Here is a 24558-nt window from a genome sequence, read left to right as displayed (position 1 = left end):
ACCTTTTCTGATTATTATCAAGCCCTCTATTCTAAGCATTCGAAACCTCTGAGGGTGAAGTCTGCACTTTTGATTGCAGACCTGCCCCTGCTTACATTGATCGCACCTCAACTAGACTGTCCTCTTGCTTTGGAAGAATTGGAAGAGTCTCGTAGAGACATGAACTCTGATAAAACCCCACAACCAGATGGTATCCCCATTGAATACTACCAGAAATTCCAGAAATCTCTCCTGCCTCTTTTGTTGTCGATATATAATGAGGTAGTTGAGAAAAGCTGCTTCCCAGAAGGCTTGCATTTTGCCATGGTAATACGGCTACATAAAGAAGGTTGTCCTCCTATCGCCCTATTTCCCTCATTAATAGCAAACTTAAACTCGACGCCAAGGTACTGGCTAATAGGTGCATTACAGTCTTACTAATGTTGGAACGTTGGTCCACCTCGACCAATGTGGCTTCATACCTCAGCGGACACCCAGACTCTGTATTCGCAGGGTCCACGTGGCTTTGGCATGCCGCCATCATCTTGTCGGCATCAATGTCTTCTTACACATTGGCTTTAAAAAGGCCTCTGATTCCCTTTTTTGGGACTTTCTAATGGAGGTGCTCTCTTGTCTGTCTTGTTGGATTTGGCTCCTGTTTCCTATCTTTGGTACAGGAGCTATACTCCAGTCTTATGGCTAAGGTGTGTGTCGGGGTACTTTCACGCACCTTCCCTCTTCAGCATAGCACCAGACAGGGTTGCTCGCTACTCCCCCATGCTATTTTGCCTTGGCAATTGGGTTTTAAAGGGGTGAACAGACTTGAGGACGGCATTTCTTTATATGCTGCTCTTCCTAGCTAACCCAATTGCCATGGACAGCGACGCTTCCAAATACTAGAACACTATGGGCTGGCTTCCAGTCTACAAGTCGACTGGCTAAATCACTTTTAGTTCCCATCACGGGACAAACTGAAGCAGTGGCATGACAGTCTAAGGTACCCATTCACAAGTTGAGCTTCCAATATTTAGGGTATACGTAGGTTTGCTTACAGCCCTCTCTTTGTCCCTCAACCTCACGCCGTTGGTTTTCAAAATGAGAAGGGATTCTGCGAAATGGGCCCACCTTCCACTCACCATCCTAAGACAATCAGCACTCTTTCAGATGATGGTCCTGCAGGGATTTCTCTGTATCCTCCAACGAGGTTCAGGATAAAGTGCAATCCTTCCTGTGTGCCAAATGGGACACGTGGGCCTTTGTTGGCTAAGGTGTACTATGTACCTTCAGAGAGAGCATTGCTTTAGCAGATGTGTATTACTGGGCCTCCCAGCTGGTGGTCCTTAATTACTGGATTAACAGTGTTTGGGCAGACCCAGCATTTCAGATTGAAGTAGCCTTACGGATGTAGATGCTATCATTAGCATGGCCTATGGGTGACAATTCCTCTTTCTCTTCTGGAATGCACCAGGGTGCTGTTTCTGGTCTGGAGGGCAGCCCTACGTTGGTGATGGTATGGAAGGATTACCCTTCAGACTCCCCTCTGTAGAGGCTGTTGGCTAGGACAAATAGCCCAATTAGACAGGTTTGGTAAATGGGATTTAACAGGCCTTTACAAGCTGGTACACTTTTGGCAAGGTTCTCATATAAGGTCATTTCAGGAACTGCAGGCAAAATGCAATCTTCAACATTCCCAGTTTTATAAATACCTACGGCTCTACCATGCTTTGCAATCATAGTGGGACTCCTTGATAGAGACCCCTATGAGTACAGCCCTTTGGAGAAGGGTTGTGGAATGTAATAAAATATCTACTTGTCCATGGGACAGTTTGCTTCATAAATCTACTTATCCTATAGAAAATCTACTTTTCACTTTGGTGCCACGAAATGCGGTGGCAAATTATTGCAGCTATCTCATTATATAAGAACTATGATTACAGCCTCTCTGATTATGTCAGGGCTAATACTACAGTAGGGCTTGAATACTAGCAATTTCCTTATTTTGCCAGCTTTCTGCAGCTCTACATATTGGGGCTGGAGTTAGTGGTAAGCAATAGTTCCAGGGTTGAAATGCTCTTTTGTGTCTGTTCAAACTTACTAACTTGCCTTTTTTAAGGGATTCTGCCAGCTCTTCTCTAATGGTTTCCTATATTGAGAAAGGTTGGAAATGTACTTCTTCCAGTGATGGGGAAGAAAGTGGTTGGGGGAGAAAAAGTGAACTTGTAAACGCTCATCAGATTTTCTCATGAGCAACTCGCCACATGCATACTTACTCAAAAAAGACTTTATTCGGTATGAAATAATTCAACCCTTAAATTACATAAACAACAATAAATAACCATAATATCAATAGAAAAATAAAATCACAATAATCATAATTTAAAAACAAATCAAACATCATTTTCAAGGATAATAATCTAAAATGTCCCTTAAAAAAACTCTAGGTTATTACGCCAAGTTATGGCTCCCCTCAAAAACAATCCCAAACCCCTCCATACCAATGCATCCGAGGCCATTTGCAGCCACATAAAAGTAGGACGAAATTGCACAAAACCCTTTGGCCTCAGCAGGGGTGATAAAAAACGTCTTCTAAAAGGTGCGTAAAAAACACAGAATAATGTAAAATGTGACAAGGTCTGCAGGGACACCCCATCACAGGGACACGGTCTGATAGATTTTCACCATACTGACCTAACGGAAAGCAGAGATTATTTCTAATGACCCCCAAATGGAATCTAGTAATAAGAGTCTTTTCCCTCAGGTCATTTAGTGCTAGGAGATAGGGCTCAGGACCCACCCCCATCTTTAACATAATAAAATCCATGACCGATTGTTTCCCTAGTTCCTTTCCCTCTCATTCAGCCCTCCGAATTCTTAAGAAATTCTCCTTCACCCAATTTTTATCCTGGCTAGTCAGACCCTCGGGAGAATAAAACAAATCCGGCTACCCCAACTCCTGTGCTACCTTTTTTATGTACATCTGCCAGGATATGCATTTTACATTATCACAGGCCAAACAATCCCTTAAAATCTCTCTATTAAAAATAGCAAATTAATTTCTCCAGATCGAAATCCATAACAAAAGGGGAGCCAACTGAATAGTATCTTGAACACACTCAAGATCTAGTTCTAGATGCAAGCAAAAGCCAGAGGTATTTTGACCAACGTCCAATAGTCTTCAACAAAACCGATTTTCTTCAATAATGGGCACTCGGGTGTCCATATACCCCCAGAGTGCTGCACCATACAACAGGACAGGGAGACATTTTCGCCTATGGATTTCAAGCAGAGGCTTAATGGGTTTGCTTCCTACTCTTACGGCAAAATCAAAAGTGGCACCAACTGAGGCATGGAAGAGCATACTCCTTCTATACTTACTCATGCTAAAACACAGCACACAAATATTTTCTAGGAGTACGATTTCCTGGTCTTCTTCTGTAAATTCTTGTGAATTAATAAAATACGTAAATCTGCACTAATGCACAGATATCTAGCATCTCATCCTCTTTGTGACTTTAAGAACTTGGCCCCAAGTTAGTTCTGGCGTTAACCAAGACGTTTTGTTTTTATTGAAGTTCTATGTCTCTCTCGATCCATCTATTGGATGGCTTCACCGTGAGTGATAACAATCTACCCTTTCACAAGGAGCATATCTGAATACAAAATAGTATTTTTCCCGTGCCAGGAACTACTGTAGCAATTGGTGCTTTTTCAAAACCACAAAATATTTTTCCCTTTTACCCATGTTTGTTGCAGTAGTGAGGGCCCTGAAGAGCCCACAACAATAAAGTGCTACAAAACCCATGTGAAAACAAGACACACATCGACAAAACCGAATAGCTGAAACCCACAGTGTCGGACCTATTGGTTTTGCCACTGCATGTTTATTTTCATGTTTACCATATTCTTGTTGAAACTGGTTACATTGATTTCCAGTTATGAATGCGTGTTGGAAATACTAGCATGCATTAACACGTTATACTAAATGATTCTTCAAAGAAATGCTCCCTAAAACTTCACAATAATTTTACAAAACATTTTTTCCCTAGTTGCATTTTTTTGTGAACATTTTATTTTGAAAGCAAAGGATCATCAAACTTTCTTTCAAGCTTCTGCAAATATTTGCATATAATGAGAGAGCATCCTGGGAGCATTATACGTAGTCTCATATTATTAAATTATTGTCAAGACCACTCATCAAAAAATTAAGCAAATCGAAAACCAAAAAGTCTGTACAGTGATTGAAAGAACTAAGGGCCTGATTACGATCTTGGAGGACGGGGTTCCTCTGTCACAAACATGATGGATATACCGTCTCCCATATTGTGATTCTATTATATCCAATGGAAATCGTAATATGGCGAACGGAATATCTGTCACATTTGTAACAGAGTGTTCCATCTGCCAAGACACTAAGCAGGTCCTAAATTATCAAAGACAAATACTGAGACTGTCTGAGTGACTGTGGCGACAAAACCCAATATCGACAAACTTCAAATGTGAACATTAAAAGTAGACAGTATGAAAAACTAATCTTCAAGGCTAAATCAACTGCAGTCAAAAATGAAATAAAGTCGAACATCATCCTAGAAAGCTATTCAGGGTGTTGAGAAAACATTTCCACTGCAGAGATGCAAGGAATCTCTAAGCTTCTGCACAGAAAAGGTAAAGCAGATTGATTGGCCCTCTCACCCAATTTACAAGATGGGGTAGATACAATCTGATTAAAACACTATTGGCTCTTGGACTGATTTTGGAGAAGTCTTACTTGCAGAGATTTGCAGAACATCCTCTCGTTTTTCAGAATTCATTAAAACATTAATCTTACAGGAAACCTTTCACTCCCTTGCACAGTTTTGTACCAGTCTAAGTCATATTTTGCTTTCTCAAGGGAAAGTCTCTGATTACCTCAAAATAGGTCAACTCACACCCTAATGTAATAAAGCAGGATTAGATACTGATTATCAAAATAACTACCATCCTGTTTGGAGCATTTTGTTTCTCCCTAAACCAGCCATATATCAATAGCCACAACCTTCTGGATGAATAACTGTCAGGTTTAAGGAAAAGGTGCATCATAGACTGTCCCATTCTAATTATTGTTGATAATTCTCTGAGGGTTCTGGATTCGGGTGACTCCTAACTCCTTATCTTCCTAGACTTCTTGGGGGCATTTGAAACAGTTAACACACGATAATAAAGCCCCAAGGAGACAGAAATATCCATTGATGCACAGTTCTCAAGTAAGTAATCTCATCTGGATAACAGAAGCCAGAGGAAAATAATGCGAATACACTTTGAAACAATTGTAGGTTAGACAAAGGAGTTCCATAAGGCTCAGTTCTCTCACATACACTTTTTAACCTGTACATGGAAACGTTGGCCAATAGCCTAAAAACACTAATGTAATTCTGCTTCTTTTTTGATGATACTTAGCTGTACATGCAAATCTTCTCCTCAATCGACATTGAAATAGTAGGCTTGAGTCTAAGATATTCAATTCTGGATAACATACCATCAGCTCAAACTCAACTCTTTCAAAACAGAGTTTTTGCTTACAGTGCCCCCTTATTGCTCTACTCTTTCACAATAAAGCCTCAACTATTTGACCCCTCTAAATTACAATCCAGAGACTGTGCACTGTACTAAATCATTTGGCTTTGTAATGAACAGAAACCTAAACATACATATTCCCTAAACTTTAAAGAGTCTGGAGTAGAACACTTTTTGAAACTAACAAAGACCCAAACACATAATTCCTGAAACTGATCGCAGACTTGTAATTCAAACACTAGTGCTTTAAAGATTTTACTACTGCATGTCCATTCTTTAAAGTATTCTCAAAATCCACATAGTGCTTCTTAAAGTAATTCTCCATACATTGGCGAGGCTAGTCCTTGAGTCACAAAAATATGACCACATCACCCTATTGCTGTCTCCCAATTTGCTTCTAATCAAAACCAAATGCCAGGTCAGGGTACCTGTATCATATTCAAAATTATTCACACACAATTCCTAACTACCTTAACCAAAAACTGATCATCTCAGACAAATATGCCTTGAGAATCTCTGACATATTAATGCTGGAAATTCTGGCCTTCATGTAGGAGTGGACTAGAACAACAATTCTTCACTGTAAATGGACACAGGGTTTGGAACCCGATCTCCCATCATTGAGAAAGCTACCCAACTTTCAGTTATTCCAGAAGGGTTGTATGACAATATGACACATGCCTTTACCACACATACTTTTCCATGCAGCCTATACCATGCATGCCTTTACTGAGCAGATGCCTTTACCACACATGCCTTTACCACCAAGCATGGTACGTATAAGCTAATTGAAAAACACACACACACACATATATATATATATATATATATGTATATATATATATATATATATTACACAGTGCTGGTTGCCATTGTGTAGTTAGAGGTAGGACCTAGTTACTATAGGAATAGCGTTTTTGTTTGCTAATACTTTTTGGGTCATTTGATGAATCTCCATGAAACTTTCCTGAAAAAAGGTCATCTACCTCAGGCCCTTCCCTGAATGTTTCGTGGTGATCTGACCAGCAAGGACCAAGAAAAAGGGGATTCCCAAAATGCAATTTCCCCATGCAATTTCCATTGGTATTATTAAACAGTGCTACAGTAGAAATGGCTAAATGCAATTACACTGAATTTGGCAGAAAGATAAATCTTTACTGAGAAAGCATGCTTTTTGTAGTTTGGTGTAATTCAGTTCAGTAGTTTTTGAGTAATTAAGGTTCAAAATATTTGTAAATATGGGTCATTGGGCTGAAATTAAAAAATGTAAGTCTTCTGATTGGCCTAGAGGTTTTTTTCCGAGCAAGCACTCTGATTGTCTTGCTGCAAAATGAACAGATTTGGTGCGACAGCCAATACAGGACTTGGGGACCTGGTCCCCTGCCCTGAATTGTTTTGTTTTTAAAATGATTAAAGGTAAAGGGAAGGGATACCCTGTCCCTAGCCCTTGTGGATAGGTCCCAGAAGGACCATTCCAGGGCTAAGAGCTAAAAAATATATATATTATTTTGTTCCTTGTTTCTGTGGTCCTCCTGTGGGATCATGGTAAAAAAAAAGAAATTGGCAGCCACAATTAAAAAAACAAAACAGTAAAGGAGGTTCCCTACCCCTAGACTTTTTTAGGCCCTCGGTACCCAATCCTCTAGGAATGCTTTATTCTACATTAGGAGGGTGGCACGTGACCTCCCTCACTGAACCTTATTAGGCCTCAGGGACCCTTATGGCTGCTTTTTTTTAAATGCGACGGGCGCATGACACCCTCCCTGAGCCTTATTATGCCCTGGAAACCCCATCACCCGCCTGGACAGGAGAAAAGTAAGGAAAGGTAAGGGAGCAAGCTCGGGCCAGCACACAGTATAGTGCTGGCTGGGGAGCCGGCAGGGGTTGTGGTGGCATTGGGGAAAGCCTCGTTGTTTCCTGTGGATTTTGAAGATGTAGGAGCTTCGGGATGGCATTAGGGCAACCACTTTTGAATAAAGAAAGCCAGTTCCTGCTTGCAACATGTGGTTGCTGCCTGGGGGGTAAGCAGGAGCAGTAGAGACATTAGGACTGCCCCTGCAACACCCAACAGGTTTGGTAGGGTGAGTGCTCTAATTGGGCACTGGGGCACCCACGTTTGAAAAAAATGTCCCAGCTCCAGGCAAAATGGAAAAAAAATGAGCAACGGTAGCTGCTCACATATTTGTTCTGCTCTGTTGAAGGAGCGCCGATAATTGCATAAGGCTTTTTTGATTCACATTATTTATTCTTAATGGTGCCCTCGAAAGGGACCGGGAAACAACCAATCTTTTTTAAATGTTTTGGGTGCTGGCATCAGAAATAGGTTGTGGATGCTATTCCTGCTACTTTCTGGTGCCCTAGAAGGATGGAGGACTTCGTCCTATTGTAGACCTGTGTCTTCTCAAACTCTTCCTGAAAAAGGATAAATTAAAAATGCCCACACACTCACACTTACGCAAGTCATATCTGCCCTGAACCTGGGAGACTGGATAGTAGCGCTGGACTTGCAGGATACATATTTCCACATCCGTGTCCTGCCTCCCCACAGACATTAACTGTGGCTCACAGTGGGCCAAGAGCACTTTCAGTTTGCCGTGCTCCTCTTCTGTTTTAACAGCACCCCTCTGATGTCCGGGAAAGTAATGGTGGTGGTTGCAGCTTATATGCTGAGGTCAGGGCTTTCCAGTCTTCCTCTTCCTCTACGGCTGAAAGTTGAAGCCAGGCTCACCCCAGGCAGTCTTCCCCCACTTTCAGACTACAGCGAATCTCCTGCGCTCTTAATCAGAGCTGTCCTGGACACAGTGCAATTTTTCGCTTATCCTCCTGATCACCAAGTCCAAGATATTCAGGCAAGGATACCAATGTTTCAACCTCTGTCCTAGATTTTGGTGAGACTGACTCTGCGGTTGTTGGGCCTCATGGCGTAGTATTGTATGTGTCAAATTTAGTCATATTTTATTGTATAGCATATTTTATACTCAGCTCAAATGTATTATATATTGTAGTTGGTATGATCTGGTTACCCCTCCTGCACCAGCTCTTGGGAAATCTGGAATGCTCCTGGGTTCTGGGCAGTTAGAGCAAGAGGAGCTGCATGCAGGTGTGGATGGAGTTTCTGTTACCCTCGTCTTCATAAAATAAAGAAGAACTTCCTACGATTATCAAGGCTGCATTTTCTTCTATCATTAAAGAAATTACTACACATGGCCTCCGCCATCCTCAGACTCATACCTATTGGCACATGCGGGCTCTGTAGAGGGACCCTAAGGCCCAGTGGGACAACCATCAGGGGAATCTCTTCGACATGGTCCAGATCTCGGCAGGATCTGCAAAAGACCTGCAGTGATGGCTGATGAACTACAAATCAGTCAGTGGCAGACCCCTCTTCCTTCCCCACCCAGAGCTAACTGTAGTGAAAGATGTGTCACTCTTGGGCTGGGTCGGCCTCCTTGGAGAGGTGGAGATCAGAGGCCTTTGGTGTCCGGCAGAATCCGGGCTCCACATCAACCTGTTGACGCTTTGGGCTATCAATTTGGCACTGAAAGCCTTCCTTCTTTCATTCAAGCGAAGGTTGATACAAGTGTTCAAAGACAACACCACTACCATGTGGCATTGCAATGGGATGGGGATGTGAACTCTTTACATAAAGCCACTGTGCATCTGGATGTGGCTGAAACACCAGGGCATAGCCGTAGTGGCTGAACACCTGGTGGGCTCTCTGAACATCAGGGCGGACACCCTCAGCCGTCAATGTCCTAGCGGATCATGAATGGCATAGAGATTGAGCAGTGACAGTTGACAGCTTTCAACCTTTCACCTGAAGTCTGAAATGTTATTTCGGCAGCCGGCGTCCCTCCACTAATACGGTATATGCCTGCCATTGGAGCTACTTTGGGACAAAGTGTTCAGATCAAAATGTTCAACCTCACCCCTGCACCTCTTTTTAAGTTCTCCTGTTTCTTCTTTCCTTTGTCCAGTAGGGCTGTGCTTTGGGCAAGTTGAAAATCTATCTAGCTGGCATTGCAGCATTTCTGAGGTTGCCAGCTGCCCCTTTTCAGGTTTCGCTGGCACATTGCTTGCGGGCCATGGAGGATGGGTTCCCCGGGACTGTGACTGGCTCGGGAAGGGGAACATGTACCCCATGAAGATGTCACCTGGGCCCTAATCGGCTTGAGAAGGAGTGCCCAACACCCCCCTTCCCCAACATATATTTTAATTGAACCCCAGGCCCAGGACGTTAACTGTACAACAAGGGTGGACCCAGGCCAAATGTGTATAACCAAAGGAGTTGAAATTTTAATTAGAGCCTACTCTGGTATACAAGTTTCAAAATCTGAGCTAGATGACAGGGGGGGGTGAGTTGTTGTAATCAACATTGGTATACTGCGTTTGACATGTGCTCATTTTTACTGGCCCAATGTAGATGACCGGGAAGCTTTGAGTGCACTATTTCAAAAACTACTCAAGAATAAAACCCCAGTTATGATAGGTAGGGACTTCAATTGCTTAATGAATAATACTGTAGATAGGTTCAATTACAGGGCCTAAGTTAACTCCCCTAACATGGTAAGGTGCCTATAACATATCTTAGAAGATTTACGGCTCAGGGATGAGTGCAAGAGTGGATGAATCCCCAGGGAGTATATTACTTTTACAGTAAGAAATACAAATACGGATCAAGAACAGATTACTGATTTGCGGACAAGAGATGCCTGCAGCAAATAATAATAATAAAAGGTATTGTGTGGTAAAAGCAGGGTTATAAAGCTGTTTCCCTTGAAGAAGTAACTCAGTCTTATGGTTCCAACAATTCTTGCTCTGAGTGTAGTCCGCCTCTGCCGACACTTCCAGTCACAAGGCAATAATGCACTCTTTATTGTCTAATGTTATCATTGTGCAGCTTGCTCAAACAACTATTTCTGCAGTGCTCGAACACATTATAGGTCTAGTTCACACATTATAAGAATTAGTGGTACACAACTTACAGTACCACCATACTTCTCTTCTGACACATTCTTTGATCTTTCGTCTTGTTGAGACAACATAAGCAGAATCCCCTCCGCCTGAATGCATATGAAGAAACAGTGGAAGTTTTGTCTCACTCAGGAAGGCCATGTAGTAATCAGAAAGCCTAAAGTGACAATATTGCAAGAGTGGAGAGCCACACAGTCAAGTACAGAGATGATATGTTGGGATCCTGGGAAGATCGTCGAAATAATCTCAACTAGCCTATTGAAAGTGCATTCTCTACGGACCGAGGTCGTGGAAACCTGGAGGTGTAAGCAAAACATTTTGGCCCTCATTACGACCCTGGCGGTCGGTGTTAAAGTGGGGGTAATACCACCAACAGGCCACGGTAACTATCCCCAAATTGTGACCATGGCGGAAAGATCTCTGAAAGACAACCAATGTACCACACCGACCACCAGGGCGGAAACAACAGCCACCATGGCAATAGCCGCCTACAGCCAGGCGGAGGTCAAAGTTCCACCCACCATATTAAGACCCTGCAAACTGCCACCTTTTCTGGGGCGGTATCAACGACATCAAAAGCCTGGCAGAAACATAGCTCAGAAGTGAAAGGACTCACCATTGGAGACACAGGTAACAACCACGCCGCCATGGAACCAGAACTGCATGTATGTCCGATGATATTCTACATTCTGCTCCAACACAAACACCAACGCCGGCGAAGACGACGACGGTGAGTACAGCCATCTAGCACACAAGGGAGGGGAGAAGGAAAAAGAGAGTGACACACACACGCACCACACACACCCCATACACACATCCCGTACACACAACCAGATGCACAAGAAAGAAAGTTAATCCCTCTAAATCGGCTGAATAATGTAAGGACAAAACAAATTCACCAACGTGAGTGTATCAACACAGTATAAAAATACCTTAGCCAATGTTACAGATATCTACAAATGTACAGAAAAAGGGACACTGCCCAGTCCTCAGTTTGCCTGGGCCACATGGCCACAGGGCAAAGTCCAAGGCCCCACTTGTCACCTGCATCAATATGGAGAGAACACTGCAAGGGCATTAGTTGGCAAATAGGCAGGCACCTCAGGGGTGGCACCTCAGCCGGAGGCAGAAACAAGACTACGGGTTCTAGAGGGGGCAACATGCCCTGTGCTTTGTCCTGGGGAGTGATGGGCCACAGACTCTCGAGTGGGTGTCTTGCCCACTGGTTCTGGAGGGGGCAACATGCCCTGTGCTTTGTCATGGGGAGCGATGGGCCACAGTCTCTCAAGTGGGTGTCTCAGCCACTGCTTCTGGAGGGGGCAACATGACCTGTAGTTTGTCCTCCGGAGTGATGGGCCACAGACTCTTGAGTGGGTGTCTTGCCCACTGGTTCTGGAGGGGGCAACATGCCCTGTGCTTTGTCCTGGGGAGTGATGGGCCACAGTCTCTCGAGTGGGTGTGTTGCCCACTGGTTCTGGAGTGGACAGGCCACACATCAGCCCATGGAGGCAGGATCACATTGCGTCCGCCGGCGGTGATGGCTGCACTGTGGTGGTGCTGGTGGGAGTCTCCTGCACATCCCCTCCACCCTCAGATGGATGCACAACCATTCTTGGTGATGGGGGCTCCATGACAGCTGCTGGTGCAGGCTCCTGGTCCTTCTTGCCTGCTGGTGCAGGCTCCTTGCCCTTTTGGGTGACAGGTGCAGGTCCCTTCACCTTCTTGCCTGCTGGTACAGGCTCCTTGCCCTTCTTGCTTGCTGGTGCAGGCTCCTTGCCTTTTCAGGTAGGAGGTGCAGGCTCCTTCACCTTGCCTGGTGAGGCAGGCTCCTTGCCATTCTTGCCTGCTGGTACAGGCTCCTTGCACTTCTTGCCTGCTGGTGCAGGCTCCTTCCCCTTCAGTATATGTGGCCTGGAATCCTTTCCACCACGAGTAGGTGCGTATGGAACTGGGCCTGTGAACTGTGTGGCTGAGGCGCTTGGCTGAGCTTGTGATACCCTGGCCATACGTTCAGGATGGGGGGAGGGGGAGGGAAGAGGTCAATGGTGGATAGGAAGCTTCTGAGGGACATTGGGGAGGGAAGAGGGAGAAGGAATGGGAGTGGAGGATGAGGGAGTGGTTGTTGGAGGTGTCTGTCAGCTGGATTTGGGTGCAGGTGCATGGGCTGTATGCTGTTGTGAGGGGGATGGCTTTTGGGTGTCTGAGTGCTTGCGTTTGTGTACTTTAGGAGAGGGGACAGACACAGTGGGAGAGGACACAGTGGACGTGTGCATGGATGTTGTGGAGGTGTCTGCCAGTGAGGTGTGTGTCCTGCTTGGTGTGGTGATGATGCTGGTAGTGGATGATGATGTAGTGCATGCAGGTGTGAGTGTGGACATAACTGGGTGGGAGGTGGAGGAGGGGAGGAGGGGAAGGCAGTGGAGGCAGTGGATGTTGTAGTTGTCTGCAACTGTATGGTGTTTGCGTGAGTGCTTGTGAGATGAAGTGTGGTGCTTGTGTTTGCCTGTGCCACGCTTGGGTTTTGTCCTGTGTGCATGCTCGTCTGGCTGTGTGCTTGGGATGGGTTGGGGTAGAGGGAAATGGGACTGGGAGCAGGAAGATGGAGGGGGGACGGTGGAAACAGGGACAATAGCTACCATCAGAGAGGAGGCCAGAGCCTGGATTGATCTCTGTTGGGCCACCAATCCAGTGTGAATGACCTCCAGGAATGCATTATGTTGCATCTGGGCTGCCACCCTCTGGATGGCATTCACAATGGTTGGCTGCCCCACAGAGATGAATCTCAGGAGGTCAAAAGCCTCCTCACTCAGGGCAGCAGGGCTAACTGGGGCAGGGCCTGAGGTGCCTGGTGCGAAGGAGATGCCCAACCTCCTGGGTGGGCAGGCACGGGCAACTCGACGAGGGGCTGCTGGGAGGGCGGTGCTGGTACGGGGGTGGCAGCTGTACCTGTAGCTGGGGTGGTCACAGAAATGTCCACCACCACCAGGGAGCTTCCATCGGAGGAGGAATCTGTGTCTGAATTGTCCCCTCCAGTCTCTGCCGTGGTGCTCCACTCATACTCCATCCCACTGGTGCCCTCAGCATCGGTCGACTCTGCCTCCTGGGTCCTGTGGGATGCAGCTCCCTCCATCATCAGTGCCTCTACTCCTCCGCCAGATGATACTAATGCACATAAGGACAGGATGACAAAACAAGAAATTATCTGTACATAGAATGAGCATAGATCAATGACCTGTAGCTGGCTATAGTGATCACACCAGGAGTATATGTAAAGTCATCAACATCTGCAAAATGAATTGCCAGAGGGAACAGTAAGTGGGCATGTTGGAAAATGGGTTATTGGTAAGGGCAGGTAGGTACCTACACTTAGCAATAGGCCACTAACCTCCACTTAGGTCCAGTTAGGTCTCAGTAAATTAAACCCAGCTCAACCCTTGGTAGCTTGGCAACGAGCGTCAAGGCTTAACTTAGGAGACAGAGTGTAAAGCATTCAAATATCACAAAACAGTAATTAAATAAAACACAGGAAACAGTTTAAGAATCCAAAACCAATTTATAGAAATAGATTATGGGGGTCATTACAACATTGGCGGTAAAAGCCACTTACCGCCGTGCAGAAGACAGCCAATACACGGCCGCGGAAATCCGCCACAGCTATTATGACCCACATCTCGGAATCCGCCGAAATTCAGACACCCACACAAGTCCGCCACACCAAAGGTCAGTGATAAACTGGCGAAAACAAATCCTCCACCGTCACGCCAACAGAAACACGGCCATGCTATCACGACCCACGAATCCACGCAGCGGTGTTTCAACCGCAGTATTTCATTGGCGGTACACACCGTTGCGCTCAAAATACACACACATCTCCAAAACACCGCCACATTGGACAATTCAAAATACACACACCTGATACACATACAAACACCACTCCCACACAATCAATACTATATAAAACACACACCCACATCACCCACAAACCCCTACGACCAAAATTTTTGACGAAGGCCAGAGAGACTGCACAGCATAGACAACCCCACCACACAGAGGCACACAACACCATCACCCACACTACATCCACCCACCTCACACAACACACCACTACACATCACCACACTCATCACCACATACACCACCCCACACATCACCAACACCACCCCATGGCACGGCAAAGACAACCCAGGTTCTCGGAGGAGGAGCTCAGGGTCATGGTGGAGGAAATCGTACGGGTAGAGCCACAACTATTTGGATCACAGGTGCAGCACACCTCCATAGCTAGAAAGATGGAGCTAAGGCGAAGAATAGTCAACAGGGTCAACGCAGTGGGACAGCACCCAAGAAATCGGGAGGACATCAGGAAGAGGTGGAACGACCTACGGGGGAAGGTGCGTTCCATGGTCTCCAGGCACAACATCGCGGTACAGCGGACTGGCGGTGACCCCCACCCCCTCCCCCACAACTAACAACATGGGAGGAGCAGGTCTTGACCATTATACATCCTGAGGGTCTCGGAGGAGTCGGTGGAGTAATGGACTCCGGTAAGTCAAATCTTAACTATCATATCCCCCACCCTACCTGCATGCTATCACAGACCCCCACCCTCACCCCCTCCCCTATCACTCCAACTCCTCACATATGTACTAATAACACAAACCACCCATCCCAACACCAAGCCCCGCATGACACAACAAAGCATGGACACCCCTCACTAAAGCATGCCCACTGTACATACCCATAACACCCCCCCCAACCATCATCACACAAGCACCCACACAGGAATGCTAGCACTGGGGTACACGCTCACCCACCCATTGCACACCATGACACACACAGATGCAATAATCATGCTTTTACACCCCTGAAGGACCACTACCCAACGTCACAAGACAGGAGGGTCCAGACATCTCTACCCCACCCACAGAAGAGGCCCACAGTGATAAAGGCAGCTCTGGCCAACTGGATCCAGATGACCAGCCCGGACCATCGTGGGCCTCGGGACAGTCGGTTCCCCACACCCAGTCACAGGCCATCACAGAAGAGGCCCACAGTGATGAAGGCAGCTCTGGCCAACTGGATCCAGATGACCAGCCCGGACCATCGTGGGCTTCGGGACAGTCGGTTCCCCACACCCAGTCACAGGCCATCACAGACCTTCCACCCTCTAGTAACACCAGCACAGCACCCACCCAGTGGGCCCATACCTCCGTACCCAGGACATGTCAATCAGCTGTGTGTCCACCACTACAGGGAACCCAGGATAACCCACCACCCCAACAACAACAGGGACCTGTGGGCAGTGGTAGTGGGCACACGGTCCAGGGGACGGAGGCACAGGAACACAGGGGAACTGGGACGGCTGCTGTGCGACAGGGGGCGGACAGGCCTAGGGAACCCACTCTCCACGAGGCCCTCTCCTCCATCATGGGAGCCTACCACCACTCCCAGAAGACAATGGCCAAGTTTCAGGAGACCCAGCGCCTGCAGGAAGAACAGTATTTGGGCTTCAGGGAGGAACTCAGAACCATCAGCTCCGCCTGGCCACAATCGTAGGGGTGCTGAAGGAGATACTGAACACCAGGAGGGACACCGTGGCACTCCAAGGGGCCCCTGACACTAGCATGGACGAAGAACTGCCCACCACCTCCGCCGGCGCTAGTGGACAGGACGCCCCGCCACAGGACCACCACACCAGCACCCCACCACCTGCAAATGGAGAACCACCCCGCAAGCGGTCCCTGAGATCCTGGAACAGGACAGAGCACGATGGCAAGACCCCCACCAAGAAATGAGACCACCCTGATTGTCATCCCAATGTCCCACTTTGTAACCCTGTCCATATTGGAACTGCCCCAGCTCCACTTCCTAGGCCCATATGGGCAGTGCACCTGTGAGACTAATAGACTGGACTCTGCCATGGACATTCCTCCACCATCACCCCTCACCATTTTACCACCCCCTCCAATATTTAGCACTTCAATAAACACCCTTGAACCACAAAACAATCTGGAGTCAGTCTGTGATTTTAAAAATGTGTATTAGCAATGACAGTGACAAAGGGCCAGATGTAGCAACGACTTAGCGACTCGCAAACGGCGAAAATCGCCGTTTGCGAGTCGCAAATGCGTCATTGCTATGTAGAAATGCATTTTGCGAGTCGGAACCGACTCGCAAAATGCATTTCAGAGTCGCAAATAGGAAGGGGTGTTCCCTTCCTATTTGCGAGTCGCAGTGGTATCAAATGGACTCGCAGTTACCATCCACTTGAAGTGGATGGTAACCCACTCGCAAACGGGAAGGGGTCCCCCCCATGGGACCCCTTCCCCTTTGTAACTGGACCCAAAAATAATTTTTCAGAGCAGGCAGTGGTCCAATGGACTACTACCTGCCCTGAAAAATACTGAAACAAAAGGTTTCGGTTTATTTTTCAAAGTGCAGCTCGTTTTCCTTTAAGGAAAACGGGTTGCATTTTGAAAAAAAAAACTGCTTTATTTAAAAGCAGTCACGGACATGGAGGTCTGCTGTTCCCAGCAGGCCTCCATCCCCGTGAGTGCCCTGAGTCGCTATGGGGTCGCAAATTGCGACCCAACTCATTAATATTAATGAGGTGGGTCTTTGCGACCCCATAGCGACTCGCAGAAGGTGTCTGAGACACCTTTCTGCATCCCAAATTGCGACTTGCAATTTGCGAGTCGCAGGGACTCGCAAATTGCAAGTCGCAATTTGGGAGTTTCCTACATCTGGCCCTAAATCCATTCTCAAATGTAATGTCAACATACCTATGTCACACATCTCAAGTCCATGAGGAATATAAGCAGATGACACACGTTGGTAACCACACCTGTGAAACCGTAATGGAAATGTACAACTCAGTTACCATATACTGGTTGAAATTGACAGACAGGATAGAGGTAGAAGTGGGAAAGTACTTGTAGTAGGCAGGAATGTGTTCTCACCTGTGTGTCACTGGAAATATTGCTGGATAACTGAGTCCCTGTTGTCAATGTCTTCTTCCTCTGCTTCCTCCTCATCACTGTCCACAGGCTCCACAGCTGCCACAACACCGTCATCTGGACCATCCTCCTGCAGAAAAGGCACCTGGCGTTGCAAAGCCAGATTGTGAAGCATACAGCAGGCGATGATGATCTGGCACACCTTCCTTGGTGAGTAGAATAGGGATCCACCTGTCATATGGAGGCACCTGAACCTGGCCTTCAGGAGGCCGAAGGTGCGTTCGATCACCCTCCTAGTCCGCCCATGGGCCTCATTGTAGCGTTCCTCTGCCCTGGTCCTGGAATTCCTCACTGGGGTCAGGAGCCATGACAGGTTGGGGTAGCCAGAGTCCCCTAATAGCCACACACGGTGCCTCTGGAGTTGACCCATCACATAAGGGATGCTGCCATTCCGCAGGATGTAGGCGTCATGCACTGAGCCAGGGAACATAGTATTTACCTGGGAGATGTACTGGTCTGCCAAACATACCATCTGTACATTCATGGAATGATAACTCTTCCGGTTCCTGTACACCTGTTCACTCCTGTGGGGGGGTACCAGAGCTACATGGGTCCCATCAATGGCACCTATGATGTTAGGGATATGTCCAAGGGCATAGAAGTCACCTTTAACTGTAGCCAAATCCTCCACCTGAGGGAAAACGATGTAGCTCCGCATGTGTTTCAGCAGGGCAGACAACACTCTGGACAACACGTTGGAAAACATGGGCTGAGACATCGCTGATGCCATGGCCACAGTTGTTTGAAAAGACCCACTTGCAAGGAAATGGAGCACCTGCACTTGAGGGGGGATCCCTGTGGGATGGCGGATAGCTGACATCCGGTCAGGCTCCAGCTGGGTACACAGTTCCTGGATTGTGGCACGGTCAAACCTGTAGGTGATGATTAAATGTCGCTCCTCCATTGTCAACAGGTCCAAAGGCAGTGGATATCGATCCTTAATCGTTATTCTGTTGAGTTCACGAAAGTCCACACAAGGACGCAGATCCTTAGTCTTCTTTGGGACGAAGAAGAGAGGAGCCCCAGCGGGGGACGTGGAAGGAGCAATCAAACCGTTGTGTAAGTTGTCGTCTAAATATTCCCTTAACACCTTCTTTTCTTGGTCTGTCAGAGAATACATTCGACCGAAGGGAACGACTTCATCAGGAATTAAAGGAATAGCACAGTCATAACTGCGATGAGGTGGCAAAATAGGATTACTAGGTTTCTGAAAAATCCTGATATATTCCTGATAACAATCTGGAACCCCCTGGATAATATTGATAGAGTTAGTGTTATCCTTAGTTGACTGACAGGACCTTTTTGGAGTCCAATAAGAAGTAGTAGAATAACAATTCTGTTGACAAAAGGAAGACGTTAGAGATATAGTTCGTGTTTCCCAATTGATATAGGGGTTGTGTCGGGCTAACCAGGGAATTCCCAAAATCATGATGTGATTAGGTGAAGCTATGAGATCAAAGGCAACGTGTTCTTGATGCCCCCCAAATGTCAAACAAAGAGTAGGAGTTGAGGCCACCACAGGTCCTGAGGTTAACGGAGAGCCATCCACTGTGTGAACCTGCTCAGGGGTTTCTTTAGGAATGCGGGGAATTCCTTTACTAGCAGCCCAGGTCTCATCAAGATAGAGCCCACTGGCTCCACAATCAAGGAGAGCCAGAAGATGTTCTTCTTGATCTTGTGAACTTTGTAACTTGACCGAGAGGATAAACAGGGTGGACATGCTTTCTTTGGAGGAACATATTGATGGTACTTCAGCTCCTCCCGTCTCCTTCCTCCTTACAGGGGACGGGAGCTGGCGTTTCCCGCAGGCCTTGAGGGACGTACTGGACAATTACGGATCAGGTGGCCAGCCTTACCACAGTATAGGCAAAGTCCCCTTCGTCGTCGTTCCTCCCTTTCTGACTCCGTCAATGGCCCACGAACCAGATCTATCTGCATGGGCTCTTCATGGGGAGGTGGAGAGGCTTCAGATGGACTATCTTCCGTTCGCCGACTGCTAGCACGGAAGGTACCGGGCTGGTATGGAGCTCTAGTTCTACGTCTTTCCATCTTGCGCTCTCGAAGTCTATACTCGATGTTCATAGATTGATCCATTAATTCTTTCAAAGAACAAGCTGGGGAAGAGTGTACAAGCTCATCTTTAATTTCTTCACGCAGGCCTCGGCGGAAAAGGGTTATGAAGGTGCGTTCTACCCAGGAGGTTTCAGCTGCCAGCTGTTTGAAGCGGGTTATATACTGCAGTACATCCTGATTACCTTGCTGAATGTCACATAAGGCTTCTTCAGCTGCTGCTTCTACCCCAGGTCTCTCAAACATTTGTTTGAAAACAGTCAGGAAAGCGGAATAGTTAGCCAGGACTGGGTCATCTGCAGAAACCAGAGGAGTCGCCCAAGCAAGCGCTGGACCAGACAAGGCACTGATCAGATAGCCCACCTTAGTCTTATCCGAAGAAAACTGGAGTGGACGAAAGGCAAAGAAAACCATCAGGGCGTCCAAAAATTCCTTCATCTTTAAAGGATCTCCGGAATATCGAGGAATAGTAGCAGATACGGGTGGTATGTCCATTGATCGGGAAGACAAGACCTGTCGTAGCGCAGTGTTCTCTGCCCTTAACTGTTGTAACTCTTGGGCTTGTTGTTGGACAGTCTGTAACATAGCTTGAGCATTTTCCGACACCTTTCCCTGTGGATCTTCCATGGCGCTCTCGCAACGCGGAATCTTTTGGCGTTGCAATCTGTCACATACTGCGCTGGACTTCTCACCTCTGGATTTCGGATTGGCGAATACACCAGGTCTTCTACAGGTCCTGGATGTTCCCAGATAAGGGCGACCCCTTCTAGTAGCCACGGTGCCGCTTGACAGGCTACGCCAAAGCAGACCGTATCCTCCAGAAGGAGTCCCAGAGGGAAAAAAACCCAACACTGGGGAAAAAACCTCTAACAGGAACTCCTGAAGGAAAACAAGGAAAAAACAGGACTTGACAACAGGAAACAAAAATAGGCAATATCCAGGGTACAAGGCAGGAAAAAAGGAACAGGCAAAAATATCCCAAGGCAAAAGCAGGAATAAAAGAACAGGCAAAAATCTCCCAAGGCAAAAGCAGGAACAAAGAACAGGCAAAAATCTCTCAAGGCAAAAAAGCAGGAACAAAGAACAGGAGCGAACAGCACAACCAGAAGGAAGTGTTTGCAACGCAAGGAGGAACAAGACTGACTGACTTATATACTGAGAAAAGGGAAGTGACATCACAGGAAAGGGAAGTAACACCATCTTGGATTGGGAAAAGCCCATAGACCAGTATAGGAAAAAGGAAGTAGTATAAAAGAAAGCAGAGCATGCTGGGACAAAAACACGAAGAAGACAAGATGGACACAACATGGATAGAGACAGGCAAAAGGCCCAACAAAAAACCCACCACCAACAATAAAAGAAGAAAAAAGGCTACAAGTAAGTGTAGCGCGACCGGGAGCGAAATATATGCTTACCAAAAAGCATAGTCAAAAAACGCAGAGAACGGCGCTCCGAATATCGGTAGCGTGTTCCACCCGCGAGGACAGAAAGAGACTCTGCGTCAGAGTGCGGCGTTACACATCATCACTGGCCAGGAGGCCACCGCCAGAGTCAGAGCCCAGGAGGGCAGCACCATCGTCACTGGCCAGGAGGCCACCGCCAGAGTCAGTGCCCAGGAGGGCAGGCCCATCGTCACTGGCCAGGAGGCCACCGCCAGAGTCAGTGCCCAGGAGGGCAGCACCATCATCACTGGCCAGGAGGCCACCGCCAGAGTCAGTGCCCAGGAGGGCCCTGGCAGCCACAGCCCCGCTGGGCAATGAAGGACCGCCAGCCCCAGCCCAGCTGGGCAATGAAGGACCGCCATGGCAAGCACCGCTGAACAGGGCAAGCACCGCTCAACAGGGCAAAGACCGCCATGGCAAGCACCGCTGAACAGGTCAGAAACTGCAAAGTCAAGCACCGCTGAACAGGGCAAAGACCGCCATGGCAAGCACCGCTGAACAGGTCAGAAACTGCAAAGTCAAGCACTGCTGAACAGGGCAAGCACCGATGAACAGGGCAAAGACCGCCATGGCAAGCACCGCTGAACAGGGCAAAGACCGCCAGGGCAAGCACCGCTGAACAGAGCAAAGACCGCCATGGCAGGCACCGCTGAACAGGTCAGAAACTGCAAACTCATGCACCGCTGAACAGGGCAAGCACCGCTGAACAGGGCAAAGACCGCCATGGCAAGCACCGCTGAACAGGGCAAGCACTGCTGAACAGGGCAAAGACCGTCATAGCAAGCACCGCTGAACAGGGCAAGCACCGCTGAACAGGGCAAAGACCGCCATGGCAGGCACCGCTGAACAGGGCAAAGACCGCCATGGCAAGCACCGCTGAACAGGGCAAGCACTGCTGAACAGGGCAAAGACCGCCATGGCAAGCACCGCTGAACAGGGCAAGGTCTGCTGAACAGGGCGCAGACCGCCATGGCAAGCACTGCTGAACAGGTCAGAAACTGCAAAGTCAAGCACCGCTAGCCCATGTGCGGCAGGGGCAGTGATGGAACTGGGACCGTCACGGGGAGAGTGATGCACTTGGGGCACCAGTCCCCCACCAGAACCAGTGGAGAACAGCATCCACTCCGTCTGTCCTTAACAGGATGAAGCACTCTGGGCACCAGTCCCCCTCCAGAACCAGTGGAGAACAGCATCCACTCTGTCTGTCCTTAACAGGATGAAGCACTCTGGGCACCAATCCCCCTCCAGAACCAGTGGAGAACAGCATCCACTCCGTCTGTCTTTAACAGGATGAAGCACTCTGGGCACCAGTCCCCCTCCAGAACCAGTGGAGAACAGCATCCACTCCGTCTGTCCTTAACAGGATGAAGCACTCTGGGCACCAGTCCCCCTCCAGAACCAGTGGAGAACAGCATCCACTCCGTCTGTCCTTCACAGGATGAAGCACTCTGGGCACCAGTCCCCCTCCAGAACCAGTGGAGAACAGCATCCACTCCGTCTGTCCTTAACAGGAATGAAGCACTCTGGGCACCAGTCCCCCTCCAGAACCAGTAGAGAACAGCATCCACTCCGTCTGTCCTTAACAGGATGAAGCACTCTGAGCACCAGTCCCCCTCCAGAACCAGTGGAGAACAGCATCCACTCAGTCTGTCCTTAACAGGAATGAGGCAATCTGGGCACCAGTCCCCCTCCAGAACCATCCACTCCGTCTGTCCTTAACAGGATGAAGCACTCTGGGCACCAGTCCCCCTCCAGAACCAGTGGAGAACAGCTTCCACTCCATCGGTCCTTCACAGGAATGAAGCACTCTGGGCACCAGTCCCCCTCCTGAACCAGTGGAGACTGTTATCCACTTGAGAGACTGTGGCTTTGCACTCCCCAGGATTGAACAGTGGGCAAACCACCCACTGTAGAGACTTGTGAGACTGTGGCTTTGCACTCCCCAGGATTGAACAGTGGGCAAACCACCCACTGTAGAGACTTGAGAGGCTGTGGCTTTGCATTCTCCAGGATTGAACAGTGGGCAAACCACCCACTGTAGAGACTTGAGAGACTGTGGCTTTGCACTCCCCAGGATGGTACAGTGGGCAACCCACCACTTGTGAGACTTGAGAGACTGTGGCTTTACACTCCCCAGGATACATCAATGGGCATGGAGCCCCCTTGTGGATCTGGCGTGGTGCAGTCATCCGGCTGAGGTGCCCCCCATTGCCTTCCCCCTGAGGTTCCTGTTGTATTTCTATCTGATGCCCCAGCAGTGTTCTCTCCGTTTTGATCAGGTATCTGATGTGGGCCTCGCTCATGCATTTTGGGCCCAGTGGTCCACGGACATTGAATGGTGCATTACCTGCACTACTAATCGTGATGTATATTTTGTTGAATGTGTATATTTATCTGGATATATTTGGTTACTATATTTTGATATATTACAATGGTTGCACTCAATTTGTTTTGTCTTTGCATTCTTCCAAATTTGGGGGTTGTTACTGTAATGTTTGGATAAGCATTGGTGTGTGTGTTGTAGTGGGTGAGAGTCGGGTAGGGGTGGGGGTGTTGCGTGTGTGTGTCCCTGACTTTTGCCTCCCCCTCCCCTATGTTGTAGGTGCAGTACTCACCGTTGTCTTCGGCGCCGGCGTTGATGATCGTCGTACAGGAGCAGGAAGACTATCGCAGGGAGTATTTAGAGTTCCGGTTCCATGGTGTCCTCCTTCCTCGTGGAGTGTATAGAGGTGATCGTTTTCCCTTTGAAATGGCTGTTTCCGCCGTGTTTTTATCCACGGTGAATCCGCCCCAGAAAAGGTGGCGGATTGGTAGGTTGTGATACTGTGGGCGGTACTTTGTCTTCCGCCTGTCTGTTGGCGGTGACCGCCGAGCTGTTTGTCTGTACCGCCGTGGCGGTCGGAGTGCTAAAGTGGCTGTCTTTGTTGGCAGTTTCCGCCACAGTCATAATTCCCATTTTTTTTCCGCCGGCCTGTTTGCGGTCTTACCGCCGCTTTAACACCATCCGCCAGGGTTGTAATGACCCCCTATATTTTTATCTTTAAAATGACACAAAACCGAAAGCAAAATCGAATAAAGGAGACCAGAGATATGAATTTTTAAAGAATTATTGTTTTTTAGTGCCTAGAAACAAAAAGTGCCAATCGGGTCATCTGGTTGCACCTCGACCGGGGCAAAGTCAAAGTTTAAGGCCAACTGCGATGGAGCCCTGCTCGGCTACAGGCCGCGGGAGGCCTTGGTTAAAAGTTTACCTTCACACTTAGGCCCTCATTCGGACCTTGGCGGGCGGCGGGTGCCGCCCGCCAAGCGGTAACCGCCGAATGACCGCTCCGCGGTCAAAAGACCACGGCGGCCATACTGGCTTTCCCGCTGGGCCGGCGAGCACCCGCCAAAGGAGCGCCCGCCGGCCCAGCGGGAAAGACCCTGCAATGAGGAAGCCGGCTCAGAATGGAGCCGGCGGAGTTGCAGGGGTGCGACGGGTGCAGTAGCACCCGTCGCGATTTTCACTGTCTGCATAGCAGACAGTGAAA

This window comes from Pleurodeles waltl, chromosome 12 (genome assembly GCF_031143425.1).
Source record: "Pleurodeles waltl isolate 20211129_DDA chromosome 12, aPleWal1.hap1.20221129, whole genome shotgun sequence".
Classification (NCBI taxonomy): Eukaryota; Metazoa; Chordata; class Amphibia; order Caudata; family Salamandridae; genus Pleurodeles; species Pleurodeles waltl.
The sequence above is the reverse complement of the archived record's forward strand: the minus strand, read 5'-3'. Positions refer to the sequence as shown.